The 17,506-nt window shown below is 42.2% G+C and overlaps 1 protein-coding gene across 3 annotated transcripts in view; it reads right to left on the bottom strand.

Moving 5' to 3' along the window:
- The window catches only part of kdm4b (lysine (K)-specific demethylase 4B), a 349,744-nt gene that overhangs the window by 113,731 nt on the left and 218,507 nt on the right, over positions 1 to 17,506 (bottom strand). The gene's annotated exons all lie outside the window — the stretch shown is intronic.

The raw sequence follows: 17,506 nt of genomic DNA, 5'->3' as shown, positions 1-17,506 counted from the left end.
ATATGAGCAGTCACAGGAAAAGCTAGGGGTGCTGCTAGAATGAGCCATTGGTGAGGCCAGCAGAGAGAGCTTTCCCTGTTGTGTGTGTGGATCCCAACAACCCAGTGTAGTGACAGGGACACTGTACTATAAATATGGTACTGTCCTTCAAATGAAACGCAAGCCTGTGGTCCTGCCTCTCTGTGGTCATTAAAGATCTCTGGGCATTCTTCATAAAGAGTATCCCAATGTCTAGGCTAAGCTGCCCACCACAACTTTGTCCGTTCTGGCTCCCTAATCATACCCTATCTCTAACTGGCTATCTCTCACCCCTTCACTACCTAATAGCTATTGTGTGGTGAGCATGCTGGAGCAATAATGGCTGCTGGGTGTTACACGTTGGTGGTGGTTTCTATGTAAAGCATCTCGACATGGGACAGACAGACAGACTGATAGAAAATGTCATGCATCAAAAATTTCTGACTATCCTGCCTAACAACCATCAAGTAGTGGCGCCCACAAGAAAAACAAATTCATCAAAATGGAAAACAAATGCAGTGATTACATTCCTTGGTCTACAAAAGTGACGGCATATGAGGTTGTTCCTAATGTGCTGTTTATATCCGAGATTGCGGATTACTCCAAACACTTGAATGACAGGGTAAGAGGTCATCACTAATGCACTGTCTTCATCCAAGATTCAGGATAATTCCTAACATTTGAGTGATGGGATAATAGATTATCGCTAATGCGCTGTCTTGACCCAAGATTGTGGATAACTCCCAAGACTTCAGTGATGAGACAAAAGGTCATCAAGAATGCGCCTGTCTTTATCAGAGATTGCCGATAACTCGGCACTTCAGACATATGAGGTTGTCACTAATGAGGTCTCTTTATCCGAGACTGCAGGTAACCCTTAACACTTGACCGATGGGTTAAATGGTCATCAAAGAAGTGCTGTCTTTTTCAGAGTTTGCAGAAAACTCCTACGAGAACACTGGAGTTAAAGAATAAGAGGTTGGCACCATTGTGCCGTTTTCTTTCATCTGAGACAGCTAATAACTCCAAACCCTTGAGTGATGGAATAAGAGGTTGTCACTATTGCTCTGGTTTATCCGAGATTGCGGATAATTCCTAACACTATAGTATTTCTTTACCTTCTTGGTTCTCTGGTCAACAAAGTATTGGTATGTTTTCTTGACTCTGATTTTTGATTCACAGTTAGGGTTTTACAAGATCTATTTTTTAACTCCAGGGTTTGGTTTTGACTTATTTAGCAGATTATGACCCCTATAGTGCCTTGAGCAGGGGAAAGGCGCTATATAAATAAAATGTATTATTTTTATTATTCCCTGATCCTTTTCAATTTTTACTGCTAGTTTGTTCATCTCTAGCAGTGCAGACTTTATTGCTTTATTGTTTCCAAGCTTTAGCATAAATGAACTGAATGAGAGAAAGCTAGAATAAACGGAAAGCTTTTAAGACCTCGCTGCCATGTCCCCAAAGAGTCAAAACAGTGACAAGAGGGGAGAGGCTGTGCCTGGGCCATAAGAAACTGTGAGTTACAAGAATTAGTGGCCACTTAAAAGCTGTGAGCTGCACCATTGGTATTCTGTAATTAGAAAACGCACTTCAGACAGGAATCGGCTGCTGCGGGCGGCACTTCTAAAAGAGACAACTCAATCCAAGCGTATAATTAGCTGCAGCTCTGGCTTTTCTCTTTCACACACTTGCGCACGTGCAGCTTTCTTAGGGCATTAAGATCTACACGGAGTATTGAAGTTGTCCACTTCATATTTTTGTTCTGTCCCCCCACCCCCCCAAATCTCACATGAGACAGACAGGGCCGGAGAAATGAAGCGGCGCTCTCGTTGTGAGCCAATGGATTGGCTAGAAGCTCCCAGCCCTCCTTGTTCTGTAATTTCACGCAAGGCTGCTTAACAATGTAAGTAAAGCAACTTCATCTAAAAGCCTCTCCGCCAGTGTCACTTGTTTGTGAACACATGGCTGAGCCCAAAATTGCTTTTAATGTTCAATACAGCCTCACTTTAATTGCTGGCAAAATGTTTGGCTTCTTTTTTCCATGGGATTGTTAATATTTTTCATGTTGCTAATAAACGTGCTGCTTCATGTTTTGAAATGGTCAGTTGGTGATCGGATATTAAAAATCAATTCATCTGCCCGCTTAAGGTGTGCCATTTTTTCACCATCCTACTAAGCTGCCCTTTTCTCACTTGTGTTCTCTCCCTCTTAGCCTCAACCTGAGATCTTCCCACCATTTGAGTCTTACCAGCCACCCCAGCACCTCTTAAGGTGATTTTACACTCAGGGTCAAAATAGCCCTGATTTTGTTCCAGAGACAGACATCTAAAACTCCCTCTAGTGGCTCCTTCTAGACCTGCAACACCAACCAAGATTTCAGTTACTCTTTTAAGGACTGTACAGTGCCCTCCATAATGTTTGGGACAAAGAAAAATTTTTGCTTGATTTCCACCTCTGCTCCAGAATTTAAAATTATAAATCAAACCGTTCAGAAGTATATTTTATATATGCACACACACACAAATCTGAAATATCCCACTGATTCAAGTATTCAGACTCTTTACTCAGCACTTAGTGTTGGCAGTATTTCAAGCCTGGAGTCTTCTTGAGATGCAACGCCTAAATTTGAGGATTATCTGCTATTCTTCTCTGCAGATTCTTTCAAGCACAGGTTGGATGGAGACTTGTGGCACGCCTGCTATTTTCAGGTCTCCCTATAGATGTTTGTTGGGGTTCCAGTCTGGTCTCCAGTTAGGCCACTCACAAATATTCACAGAATTGACTGTAAGCCACTCCTGTGTTGTCTTTGCTTTGTTCTGCCTGGAAGGTGAACCTTCGGCACAGTTGGAGGTCCAGAGTGCTCTGGTGCTGTTCTTCTGATGAGATATAAAACTGAGGGTCCTGACTCTCTGTGGTCATTAAAGATTCCTGGAGATCTTTCATGAAGAATAGGGTATATCCTGATGTCCTGGCTAAATTGCCCATCATGGCCAGGTCATTCTAGTTCCCTAATCATCCTCTGCTCCTTATTGGCTAATCATCTCCCTCACCTCTTCCCCACCTAATAACTAATGTGTGGTGAGAGTTCTGGCACAAAATGGCTGCCATTGCATCATCTAGGTGGATGTTGCACATTGGTGGTTCACTCTTCTTTATGTAAAGTACTTTGAGTGTCTTGAAAAGTGCTATATAAATGCAATGTCATCTTCTTCTTCAGCAGGCTTTCATTAAAGATATCTCTGGGCTTTGCTCCGTTCAGCTTTGCCTCAACCCGGTCTAGTCTTTCAGTCCCTGACACTGAAAAACAACCCCACAGCATAATGAAGCCATCACCATGCTTCACAATTTGAATGCTATTGCACAGGTTTCCTTCCAACATGATGCTAAGAACTGAGGCCAAACTCTCCAATCTTGCTTTCATCAAACCGTTTCTCACAGTCTCGGAGTCTGTTGGGTGCCTTTTTGAAAACTCCAAGCAGGACTTGACACATCAACTGCCCACTCTGTCCAGAAAACCAAGATCGGTGGAGTGCTGCAGTGATGGATGTCCTTCTGGAAGCTTCTTCCATCTCTACACAGGTTCTCTGGAGCTCAGTGACCATCGGGTTCTTGCTTACCACTCTTACTAAGGCCCTTCTCCCATGATTGCTCAGTTTTGTTGGGTGGTCAGCTCTAGCAAGAGACATGGCTGTTCCAAACATCATATCCATTGAAGAATTATAGTGGCCACTTAGTAATTTAATATTGCAGACATTTTTTGTGACCTTCCCCAGATCATTGCCTTGGCACAATTCTGTCTCTAAGCTCAGCAGGCAATTCCTTCCACCTCATGGCTTGTTGTCTGTCAACTGTGAGACCCTCCAACAATGGGGTGTGTGCCTTTCCTAATCAGTTCAATCAATTGAATTGGACCACAGGTGGACTCCAAACAATGTGCAGAAACATCTCAACGATGATCAATAAAGTGGGATGCACCTAAACCAAATTCCAAGTGGCACAGCAAAAAGTCTTAAGACTTGTGTCAATGGGAAATTAAGTTTTTTTTTATTTTAAATATATTTGCCAAACTTCCTAAAATCATATTTTCGCTTTGTCATTTCAGGGTTTTGAGTGCTGCTTGATGAGGGGAAAAAAATGAAATTTAATCGATTTTACATAACAAAATGGAAAAAACTGGAAAGGGGCCTTATGCCTTTGTAAAAGCGGTGTATTTCCAGGAAGTGCCATCTGTCTGTGGTCCCTTTACGTCCACACTGGCACATGCAGAACCTCTTGCGGTGCCAGCAAGGCTTGCTTTCAGTCCTGAATGCTTTCTATGGGTGCTTCTCATAATAATAATAATAATAATTATAATAATTTCTTAAGTTTTGTATGGTTTCTAAACTCTTTTGGGGCTCCCCCAAAGGGATGACATGCCAAAGAGCGTCTCAAAGTGCGATCGCCACATCTATGGAAGATAGCTTGTCAGTTGCTGGGGCAACTGTGGGCTCCCACCGCTGTGGCAGCTCGCCGCAAAAAGAAAACCAAAAAAGACTGCAGTAACATTATGAGCACCTGCCGTCAATGGGTGATGCAAGGAACATTATCGATGCAGGGAACAGCATTACATGGCCACTAACCTGGCCCCAACCCTGCCTGATTGCTGTGTCTGTGTATAGGAGAGTGGTAGATCCCACTACAATAAATAACCGTGCTGTTCCTGTTTCAGGGGTTGATTAGGGGGCTGGAATGGGCAAAGATGTGGCGGGCAATTTATCCAGGACATCAGGATACACTCTACTCTTTCTGAAGGATGCTCAGGGATCCTTATTAACCATAGAGAGTCAGGATCTTGGGTTTACATCTCAGCTGGAGGATGGTGCCATATTTACAGCACACTGTCCCAGTCACTGGATCCATACACAGACCACAGAGTAAGCGCCCCCTGCTGGCCTCACCAACATCTCTTCCAGCAGCAACCCAAGCTTTTCCTAGATGGTCTCCCATCCAAATACTGGTAGGGCCCAAAAACGCTTAGCTTCAGGTGGATGAGCTCTTCTGAAGTGTATGTGGTATTTTACCAGCTGGGTACCCTTTGATACTCTTAATAAAATTTTCATTTTGATGTATTCTTCTTTAAACATACAGTACATTCATCCATTGACCCATTTTCAAGCAAGCTTACCTCAGATTTAATCAATTTTAAATGGACAGATGGCCCACATTCCTTTTAAAGCCAAAATTGAGACAAACAACCCAGCCAGCCTGTACTAGAGGGTATCCCAAAATTAAAAAAAAAATGATGAAACGGAGCAATAAACCAACACTTTCAAGCAGCCCCCCACAGCTGCCCTCTTGTCAGGAGGTATGCTACAGACCGCCGGCTGATCTTTATAGTGCAGGACCTGAAATAAAAGCACTAATGGACTGTGCTTGTTTTGCAAGTCTCTTTATTTTTATTGTTCAAAGGATGGAAAGCGAAATTCCATTAGTGCCAACGTCGACCCCCAGGTCTGAAAGGCTCTTCTGAGCATGGGTTTCTTTTCACATTGGCTGCCCGCTGACTGAACGCTCGTCCTTTGGTTTTGTCACCGACACCTAAAGACCTGAAACTCTCCTAACAAAACGAGACGTCGGTTGCACTTAACTGTTTAAAGCTGCTAGCGGATCTCGTCTCCCACCATCAGTGGCCTCTCCTGAGAACTCGATTTTGGACAATGACATTCATTAACCTCAGTGTAAATGCCGCCTTTTTTTGTGAAGGGTTTGTGCCCACTGGGGAAGGCTGTGCTATAAAAACCCAAGACTGGCACTAAAGGGGTCATGTGAAATCTGTTTTTGGAATTCTATTAGTTTTTAACTCTTTCAGGGCTGATGTTGACTTTTGTCAAAATTCAGGAGTAGAGGACGATAATCGGCTGTAAACTGCAACAAAACTCGCCCTTCCGTTTTAGTTCGACTCTCTTTGCTTGAAGTAAAGTTATGTAGCTTTGTTGATTTGACCTCGATTCCCTGCACATGAATGAGTAGTAAAGAGCTACTAAAATGGCATTGACATCCGGCGTGACTAAAGCAAATTTGCAAAGTAAAATACTCCATGGACGTTTTACGTATTATTGCTGAATCAGGCACTGAGTTTGATGCAAGTTATCTGGAGATGGATACTGTGGACGAAAAAGGCACACTGAAAAGGAGGCAGATAATATTTTCTCAATTCTCTTGTTTATTCATTCGGAGTCACAGTAAGTAGAGATTCAAAAGAGCATAACTTATTGCCGCAAAGCTCAATTGAACCCTGATCAAAAGCCAGGAGGAGTTTTTTATACTTCAGCATCTCATGATTAATAAGACAGAAAGAACATCCTTATCAAAACAGAAAAGTTAAACAATATGTCTGTTGAGCTAAGCATTATCTGTGTTCTCAAAGCTAAGCACAGGAGAAACGCCTTTGCATAAACTACATGTACTTTCTGCAGCCTTGTGACCTTGTCCCTGAAACATTCACTCTGAGAAAGGGAAAACAAGAAACAGCTTAGATTGTATTCATGTGGACACTATTTCTCCTGAACCCTGGAATAACATATTTTTGTTAGTTCATAAGCCAAAGCGTCTCTTACTGGCAAGTTAGAAAAATAGTTATTATAAAAATTCCAATTTACTAAACACACAAAATACATGGTGCTGAGGAGAACATTCTTCTTCTGCAATATCGAAAATTAAAGTGAGGTACCAGCATCAGCCTATCAGGCCCCAGCTGATCGTCGTGCTGAACACATTGGTGTAGCTGATGCACCTACAGTGGTGTTCACCTAGGACAGCTGTGCGCAACCTGCGGCCGTACGGCCGCATGCGGCCGTGGGCAAGGACTTTGGCGGCCGTGGACGTGTATATTAAAGTGTACGTAATGGCGGCCGTGCAGGTGTAGGGTCTCTGGACTCCAGCGAGTAAGGGGTCTCAACGCCGCGGAATCTTTGTCGGCCGGGTCGGTATGGTGACGCCGAAAGCCGATTTGCTTACTTGAATATTAAGTTCGGTTGAAATGGGCTGACACCCAGGAGTACATGTGAAGTCACGTGACTAGCGGCTAGCCAATATGGAACTGAGAAGGAAATGGGAGTGTACGCCTGTACGGCCTTGTGGCTAAGTCCATACACTGCCTATCGCCATTAGCAAACGGTCATCATATGTGCGAAGCAGCGTTTTCCAGAATGAAATATCTGAAAAACAAGTACCGAACCCGATTGGTAGACAGCAATCTAGAGTCTGGAATACGGCTAATGGTCTCCAGCGAGTCCCCTGACTTTGCAAGTCTGTCTGCAAACATGCAAGAGCAAGGAAGCCATTAATGGCGATGTTTTCCAAACTTCCTGAAACAATTGCTGTAAAGGTTTTTTGTCCTATATGACGTTTCGTAGACATTTTTTTACATATGTAGACCAGTAAATTGAATATTGTCAGATATATCATACTCTGTTTTAATGTGTAATCTGTAAATTTTTACATAAATCATAAAACATTATTAAGTTTACTTGGACTTACTGGCGGCCGTTATTAAAGTAAAAAGTCTGTAGTGCGGCCGTTATTAAAGTAAAAAGTCTGTAGTGCGGCCGTCAATAGCGGAAAGGTTGCGCATGCCTGACCTAGGAGGACCACCTCTTATGATGACAAGAGGTACAAACCATATTGCATCTCACTACACCTGCCATCGTTGCCCACCTGCTATGTGAAGACAGAGGTAGCCAGCCTGCCATGTATTGCTGCTGCCACTGCTGCCAGAGATGCCGAACAGGTGCCCACGGCAGCCACAGAACGTAGAAACAGACATTTTATGTTGATTTTATGGGTGAAACCAGTGCATTGTGTGCTTTTCAGAAAACTAAGTTTTTTGGAAAAAATATTCAGCCTTCAAAGAGTTAAAAAACTTGAATTATAACTTTTAAGCTCTTCCTCCAAAGACACGGTTCATGTAACTTGCCATTGAGACACCATTCTATTGGCTTGAGTTATTCAACAACTTGGCAGGAAAAGGTTTATGATTGCATAGGAGTGACATATTGGGAGCAATGGCTGTATGGGAAGACAGAAAAATAATAATAATAATAATAATAATAATTCATTGCATGTATAGAGCATATTTCTCGCTACACTACTCAAAGACCACTACCAACATGTAGCACCCACCTGGATGATGCGACAGCAGCCATTTTGTGCCACTATACTCCATCATACATCAGCAATTAAGTGGTAAAGGAATGAGAGACACAGTCAATTGGAGACAAGACCTGATTAGGGGTCAGAATGATTAGACCGTGGTGGGCAATTTTTAGCCAATGACATCGGGATGCACCTTACTCTTTACAAAGGATGCCCACAGAGAGTCAGGGCCTCAGTTTTGTGTCTCATCCAAAGGACATCACCATTTTTACAGCACAGTGTTCCTGTCGCCATGCTGGGGCACTAGGATCCACACACACAGACCACAGGGTAGGTGCCCCCTGCTAGAGTCAACAACACCTCTTCCAACAGCAACCCACCTTTCTATAGATGGCCTCCATACCAAGCAGTAGATGGGCCTGAACATGCTTAGCTTCAAGTGGATGACCTCTTCTGAATCACAGAAGGGATGACTGCCATACCACCACTCCAGCAACCACGATTACTCAACCACGTCACAGGAGGAGTTCACCGATGAGCTAATAAAGCCACGCTGGCAGCAACTGGCATCAATGAAAACTTTCAGTGGCTTGGGTTACTTGACAACACGGCAGAACAGAAGACTACCATTTGTCATAATTGAAAAGTCCCATTTCATAAAAAAATGTTACTAGAGTCAGACATGTTCAAAAAAGAAGGAATTTATTATAAAGTTTACATATTTACTTTTAAAATTTGTTATGTTAATTGTTAATTGCCACTGTGTGTGTTTGTGGGTATTAGTGTGACCGTGGTCCCTGTGATGGTCTAGCCTGACCACACCTGTTTTCAGCCTACTGCCCAACCCTGCAACACTGAAATGGATTTCGAAGGCTCTAGAACCCACCTACTGAATTTGTACGCACCTGAATGTTAGGCCATGCATACATTTTCTTACTTTTTGTAATACGGAGACCAAAACTGCACACTGTGCTCCACTAATGCGTTATGTAGGTACGTGGATGAATCTGTTGTTCCCTTTACAGCTTATTGAAAAAGTGTCATGTCTCCTGAAAAGTGATGACATGAAAAGCCATTGTTTCCTGTAGACCTGCATGCCTTTGACATGGCGTTGAATAAAGCAAAGCAATTGTGACAAGAGATCAAGTATTGCTTATTCTATAAACATCTTCTAAAACGGCCTGGACACATTTGTTGGCACCACAAGAAAAGATCAAAAAGAATTGAATTTGAGGGATTTTTCAAACTTGCCGTTTTCTTCAATTCATATCATACTTCTCCAGTTGCGCAATCAGTCATTCAGACAATTTAAATGGAAAAAATGTGTCACTCTGCTGTGTGGTGTCATCATGTGTGCCACACTGAACATGAACCAGAGAAAGCAAAGGAGAAAGTTCTCTGAGAAGATCAGAAAGAAAATGATGTTAATGGCAAAGGCTAGAAGACAAGCAGTAGATGTTAACCTTTAACAACGGTTACAAATATTATGAAAAGTATCTATCTATCTATCTATCTATCTATCTATCTATCTATCTATCTATCTATCTATCTATCTATCTATCTATCTATCTATCTATCTATCTATCTATCTATCTATCTATCTATCTATCTATCTATCTATCTATCTATTTAAGGTTCATGGGACTGCGGCCCACCTCCCTGCAGGCAGCCGCAAAAGGGAAATCGGTCCAAGAATGGGCAGAAGTAGAGTGAGAATGGCAGACTAAAAGCCAAGCACAACTTCCAAAGAGATACGAGCTGAACTTCAAGGTCGAGGTCCATCAGTGTCTGATCTCACCATCCTTCACTTTATGAGTGCCGGTGGGTTCAATGGAAGAAGACACAGGAGGACTCTACATCAAAAAGTCAGACTGGAATTTGCTTAAATGTTTATTGAGAAGCCACAATGTTTCTGGGAGAATGTCCTCTGGACAGATCAGAGCACACTGGAGCTTTTAGACAAGTCACATCAGCTCTGTGTCCACAGATTAAGAAATGAAGCTTTCAAAGAAAAGAACGAAACTTGGAGGAGGCTTGGTTATATATTTGGGGATGCTTTCTTGCATCTGGCATGAGGGGCCTTGAGTCTGTGCAGGGAATAACAAAAACCCAAGAGCGTGAAGACATTTTGGAGCAAAACGTCCTGCTCAGTGTCAGAAAGCTCTGTCTTACTCACAGGTTATGGACCCTCCAACAGGATAAGGATCCAAAACACACAACAAAAAGCACTCAAGAATGGCAAAGAACAAAACACTGGACTATTCTGAAGTAGGCCTTCTAGGAGCCCCGATTTGAATCCCATCAAACATTAGGAAGGAACTGAAACATACAGTCTGGAGAAGGCCTCCTTCAAACCTGATCCAGCTGGAGCAGTTGGCACAGGACAAGTGTGAACACGTGCAGAAGTCTCATGGGGAGCTCCAGGAATCACTTGTGTGCAGTGATGGACTCTGAAGGTTGTGCAACAAAAAATCAGGTGAAGGGTTCCATCATTTGAGTCCATGCCATTTAAATTTGTATTATTACCCCATAGTTATTTAAAATATTCAATTGAATCCAAACTCTAAAGCAAAGTCTGATTTTTGTTAAGTACAGAATAAACAATGATGGGTGTCCGTGACTTTAATCAGTTTCAAGTGATTTTAGGGACAATTGTGGATACTTCTGCTTTCGTGGGAAAGTGCCAACAATTTTGTCCACGTCCGTAGCTTACACATAATCTCCACTTACTTGTGCTCCACACAATTGATGGTGCTGTAAAACCTAACGGCCTGCTTGTTTGCCACCATTGGCCACTGTCTGATTGTCCACTATGGCTTGTCAATCCTTCCCTTAAAGTGCACTGCCAAGTCTCAAACCTCTCATTATGTATTCAAATCTAACGCATTGTGTAACACTTGTTCTCATACAAATATTTTATTATATAATGACAGCATCGTCTGCTGTTCTTGACTTAGGTTGGGGGCCAAAGACCCCCTAGATGAGAAGTCAGTTTTTTTTCGCTACTGAAGGATTTCTAGTGTTGCCCTCTGAGGCTGAATGATGGAGTAAGTTTCTGTCACTTGTCAGTTTTATTTTTTTTCCCTTTTCCTAAGCTGAGGCGGCTCCCCTCCTGCTTGTTAGGCACCGAACATTCAAATCTCATTTAATAAACAGGCCTGAAAATACACCCCACTCCTGTTACCCCCACACACGATTCCTAATTTATTCAAATAAGAATGTATACGAGCAGCGAGCTTATAGCTACTAATGATGGCGCTTGCAGTGAGTGTTGCTTTTTTCAGCTCGGCAGGTCATTTTCTCCCCATTAGGCAGAGAGCACTCTGCTCAAGAGCACTATTTCTGATATTGCCTGTGAAAGGAAGAGCTCATTATTTCCCACAATTAAGAGTGGCTGAACTGCTACCAGAGTGACCCACAGAGAGCTGTGTCTTCCTATCAGCAGCTCATTTTGCTCCCTCTGTTAAGAGACCACTTGGCTGGATTGCCTGAAAGTGGACAAGAATTGTCCCTCAAGAGTTTAGACAAGCATTTCAAAGGTGACCATGCTAAGGTTTTGCCACCTGCTACTGAAATGACAGAAAGAACATAATGATAAAGAACATAGAAGATTCTCAAGCCCTGCTTAATCCAGGTCACTATCAAAGGGGGCTCTGATTTGCTCTAAAAATGAAAGGTTAAAAAACAAAAAGACATTGATAAAGCCAGAGAAGGCCAGACATTAATTAGAGAAAAATGTCTTTTTAAAATTCATTTCCAGCTAAGAGATCTTCTCTTTAGTAAAATGTAGAAAAACCTCCACTTGGAATGTGGGCCACTGTTATATTCTTAAAGTGGCAAGTTGGTGCAGTCATTACTGCAGCCATTCACAGAATCAGCACTCTGAGCTGATCATTTGTCTGTACCTGCAGTGGATTCAGAAAGAATTCAGAACCATTCACTTTCTACACACTTTATTGATTCTAGATTTACTTTCAAATGGATAAATTTGCTTTTTTTTGCCCATTAATCACTCACTACACTCACTAACCCATACTGACAAAGTGAAAACCTGTTTTTTCAGAAAGACTAGGGGGCATCTGCCCCTGCTCGCTTCGCTTGCCTACCCTACGCAGCAGCCACTGCGTATGTGGATTTCACTTCCACCCAGCAAGAACTCTTTTAATTCTCGCGGATAAGCCTCTTCATTGGGAAGTAACAGATAGATAGATAGATAGATAGATAGATAGATAGATAGACAGACAGACAGACAGACAGACAGACAGCCAGACAGACAGACAGACAGACAGACAGACAGACAGACAGACAGACAGACAGACAGACAGACAGATAGATAGATACTTTGTTAATCCCAATGGGAAATTCACAATACTACTTTTCCCTGATGGCAACACGAATTAGACGATCTACAAGTCACCGACTTAAACTTTAAATCCGAACAATATATTCGATCTCTTTTCGCTGTTCCGTTATTTCACAGAGTAATAATTTGTTTGCGCCAATGCGATCTTTACTATCATTTTTTTGAGACTTTCAAATTTTAGTACTTTCATTATCTCTAACCTGCTCTTTATGTCTATCGTGCCAACGTTTTTGAATTCTTTACAATGTTCTACTTTGTCATATACTCTTTATCTTTTATTTCCGGCCCTGGGTGTGGTTAAATCTCTTGGCACAAAGTCTCGTCTTGCAGTTATTGAAAGTATCTCTCTGAAAAAGTCTCGTCTCATCCCAGGATGTTTTTATATAATAGAGTGATCTGCAAATGTATTGAAAATGAGATGGGTGGAGTGGTGGCTCGGAGTCTAGGGATGGACAAAAATGTCAAATGTATCCCATTAAAATTTAAATTTTCACCAGAATGAAGACTTCTGAATCCACAGAGACAGCGCTCTGTGTTCGATTTCATGCCTGGTCGTTGTCTATACAGTGATCCCTCACTATATCGCACTTCGCCTTTCACGGCTTCACTCCATCGCGGATTTTATATGTAAGCATATTTAAATATATATCGCGGATTTTTCGCTGCTTCGCGGGTTTCTGCGGACAATGGGTCTTTTAATTTCTGGTACATGCTTCCTCAGTTGGTTTGCCCAGTTGATTTCATACAAGGGACGCTATTGGCAGATGGCTGAGAAGCTACCCAACTTACTTTCTCTCTCTCTCTCTCTTGCGCTGACGTAGGGGGGTGTGAGCAGGGGGGCTGTTCGCACACCTAGACGATAGGGACGTTGCTACCTTCTGTGTGCAGCTGCTTCCTGAAGGACATGCTGCACGGTGCTTCGCATACTTAAAAGCTCAAAGGGCACGTATTGATTTTTGACTTTGTTTTTCTCTGTCTCTCTCTCTCTCTCTCTCTCCCTGCTCCTGACGGAGGGGGTGTGAGCTGCCGCCTTCAACAGCTTTGTACCGGCGGTGCTTCGTATACTTAAAACAGCCCTATTTGATTTGTTTGCTTTTCTCTCTCTGATGCGCACTCCTTTGAAGAGGAAGATATGTTTGCATTCTTTTAATTGTGAGACGGAACTGTCATCTCTGTCTTGTCATGGAGCACAGTTTAAACTTTTGAAAAAGAGACAAATGTTTGTTTGCAGTGTTTGAATAACGTTCCTGTCTCTTTACAACCTCCTGTGTTTCTGCACAAATCTGTGACCCAAGCATGACAATATAAAAATAACCATATAAACATATGGTTTCTACTTCGCGGATTTTCTTATTTCGCGGGTGGCTCTGGAACGCAACCCCCGCGATGGAGGAGGGATTACTGTATGTAGTTTTCACAGTCTCCACAGTGTCTTCTTGGGTTTCCAAATAGTATTCTGGTTTTCATCCCATATTCCCAAAGTTGCACGTTAGATCTATTACCCATCCAAGAACTTAGGCCAGCCAAGATTCACACAATCACCCAAAGGTGGCTACAACATCTTAACTTTTGACTGCACACTGAACATTAGAAAGCGCTGAAAAATTTTAATAAGAATAGGCCATTCAGTCCAACAAAGATGGTGAATCCCATCTACCTAATGTCTCCAAAATAACATCAGGTTGAGTTCTGAAGGTCCCTTATGTCCTACTTTCTACCACACTACTATGGTACCCGTTGAGGACGAGATGACATTTAAATCATCAACATAGACCTTGTATTTTTTATTGAATACATGGTTTGTACAAATCAGCTGATACCCCTAAGCTCTATTTCCGTATTATCATTGTAGGAACACAAGACATGTCTAAGGGGTCACAACCATGAGATCACAAGTGGAACTGGTACCACAGCATGATCTTCTTACAACATAAAAGCAATCTGGATGAGAACAGGACATGTAGCCAATCCTATCCAGCTAATGTCTCCAAAATAACATCAGGTTGAGTTTTGAAGATCCCTCAAGTCCTACTCTCTACCACATTACTATGTTACCCGCCGTCCAGGAGGAGTAAAAATCTAAATAATCAACATAGACCTCATGTTTTTTTCTTGAATACATGAGTTGTGTAAATCAGGTTATGTACCTTACCCCTATTCTCATCTTACAAGTAGGAGAACAAGACATGTCTGAGATCATAAACTGAATTGGTCTCACAACATGGTGTTTTCAGAACATTTGAACAACAGGCCATTTAGTGCATCAAAGCTCGCCAGTCCTGTCCATTTAGTTCTTCTAAAATAACATCAAGTCGAGTTTTGAAGATCCTTAAAGTCCTACCACACTACTTGGTCACTTATGCCAAGTGCCTGTGGTTCTCTGTGTAAAGAAAAATTTCCTAATGTTGGTGTGAAACTCACCCTTTACAACTTTGTACCTGTGCCCCAAGTTCTGTAAAGTGATACCTTCGATTCACTGTACTTATTTACTTCATAATTTATATAAACAGTTTACTCATGTCACATCTTAAAGGTTGTGTCGCCACACAAGGCAACTTAACAAAATGAATATTACAACCATGAAACGAGTCAAGGTCAAAATACCAAAAAAAAGGGCCAAGTGCCCAAAACCAACACGAAGAGCAAGTCTGAAGTCAAAAGGTATGATGCAGGAAAGACAAGACTAGGAAAACACAAAGTGAGAGTTTTGTTTTAGATTTTTATCTAAATCATGGATATTGACTGGGGCATCATGCTGGCACTTAAACCGTTATATTTATGACGTCAGACATCATCTACACTCCCCAGCAAACAAGTGACACAACACAGCAGGGTCAAATCACGCCACCCTATCTCGAATTCTGATTGCTGTATCTGAGTTTGGCAGATGCAAGGAGAATGCAAACTTCCGGACTGCATAGTGCCTACTATCCCATTTGATAGATGAGGCATGATGGCATGGTTTGGTTCCAGTGAAGGGTATGATTACTGCTACAGCAGACAAAGACATTTTAGACAATTCCAACTTTGAGGCAACAATTTGTGGAAGGCCCTTTTCTTGTTCCCCTGTGCACAAACCCCACGTGGAGGAAATGAAGCGGCCTTAACAGAGCTCCAACCTCAACTCTAATGGACACTTTTGGGATGAATTAGAATGCCGATAGCACGGTGGCGCAGTGGGTAGCGCTGCTGCCCTCGCAGTTGGGAGACCTGGGTTCGCTTCCGGGTCCTCCCTGCGGGAGTTTGCATGTTCTCCCCGTGTCTGCGTGGGTTCCTCCAGGCGCTCCGGTTTCCCTCCCACAGTCCAAAGACATGCAGGTTAGGTGGATTGGCGATTCTAAATTGGCCCTAGTGTGTGCTGGGTGTGTTTGTGTGTGTCCTGCGGAGGGTTGGCACCCTGCCCCGGGATTGGTTCCTGCCTTGTGCCCTGTGTTGGCTAGGATTGGCTCCAGCAGACCCCCGTGGCCCTGTGTTCAGATTCAGCGGGTTGGAAAATGGATGGATGGATGGATAGAATACTGATTACAAGCCATAACTTCTTATCCAAAGTCAGCACCTGACCTCACCAAGGCTCTTTTAACTAAATGGGCACAAATTTCCACAAACACAAAAATCTTGTGTAAAGAAGAGTGAGGCTGTAATTGGACAGCCATCTCTATTTTAATGGCCATTGGTTTTGGAATGGAATGTCCAAAAAGCTCATATTAATGAACTTGGCCACAATAGATGGTCATGATTTTTAGGTGGCAAAAAAATTTAAGGCAATATAATAAATGTTGGCACATGCACGACACTCCCCCACCCCAGTGCTATACTGGTGGGCACCTTCAACTGACTGACACTAGATTTTTTTCAGGATTCCTACCATGCACAATGACCATGAAAGTATTTAACGTTTCTTTAATAAGGGATAACTTCTCCAACAAGGTAAAGATGTCTCTGGAGAATCAATGTTTTGCCAGTTACTAGCACTGCAAGCCATTAGAAGTTTTTTAAACGCATTCACACACTGACAGAAAAGACATGCGTACACACACACACACACACACACAAGTCTAGAATAATAAACCATTATTCAGAACACTGACAGAAGAAGCCGAGTCCAGCAGAGATTTAGCCACTTCAATCCACAGGCTGAGAGGTATTGAATGATCGAGACAATCAATGAATTGATTCACCTGCTTTTGTTTTGCCTCTGTGAGACGTGTCACTTCTACTAAATTCAGATATTGAAGTTGAGAAAAAAAAAACCTTTAAAGAGAATGTCAGACATTTAGAAAGGGCAGCCATGATGACGAGAAGTATCTAATGGCAGCAAGGACAGTTTTTAGTTTCTGGACAGATCTACGCACCTCAGACACTATGAAGCCCACAAAGAGACTCTTATTAAACAAGCACAAGCATTCAGTCTGGAAGGATGGAAAACTTTTTCCGGTTTATGTCAAACCTGTTCTCACATAAACTTTCAATCACCGTTAGTATCCGATACTACTCTCGACACAAAAATCTACCTTTATTTTTGAATTTCCCTATGGGATTATTAATCTAACATAATCTAAATTGGACAATTTCTTATTGCAGGTAATAATACAACAGCCAAATAAAATGTTAATGTACCTATAGAATAGACATCAGTCTTGCTTTTAAGTGTTACTTTTAAAACACAACGTTTGTAGCTTTGGAATTGTACAAGAGAAAGCTAATGAACAACAGAGACGTCATCTTACGGGCCTTATAATGTTGAATGAGCCTGAGGCTTCAGAGTGTCTCGTCTGCAGCTGGAGTCTTTTGATGATGATGATAAGACATGGGATAGGACAACCAAGATCTGATAATTTCATTAAACTTGAATGGTGAGACATGATAAAAAAAGCCTAAAAATGGATTTACAATTTACAAAATGTAGTGAGAAGTCAAGCAAAATGACACCTTTCATTGGTTAACTATAAACATTACAATATGCAAGCTTTCGAAGCAACTCAGGCCCCT

Source organism: Erpetoichthys calabaricus, chromosome 12 (assembly GCF_900747795.2).
Source record: "Erpetoichthys calabaricus chromosome 12, fErpCal1.3, whole genome shotgun sequence".
Taxonomy (NCBI): Eukaryota; Metazoa; Chordata; class Cladistia; order Polypteriformes; family Polypteridae; genus Erpetoichthys; species Erpetoichthys calabaricus.
This window is presented reverse-complemented; position numbering and strand designations above follow the sequence as displayed.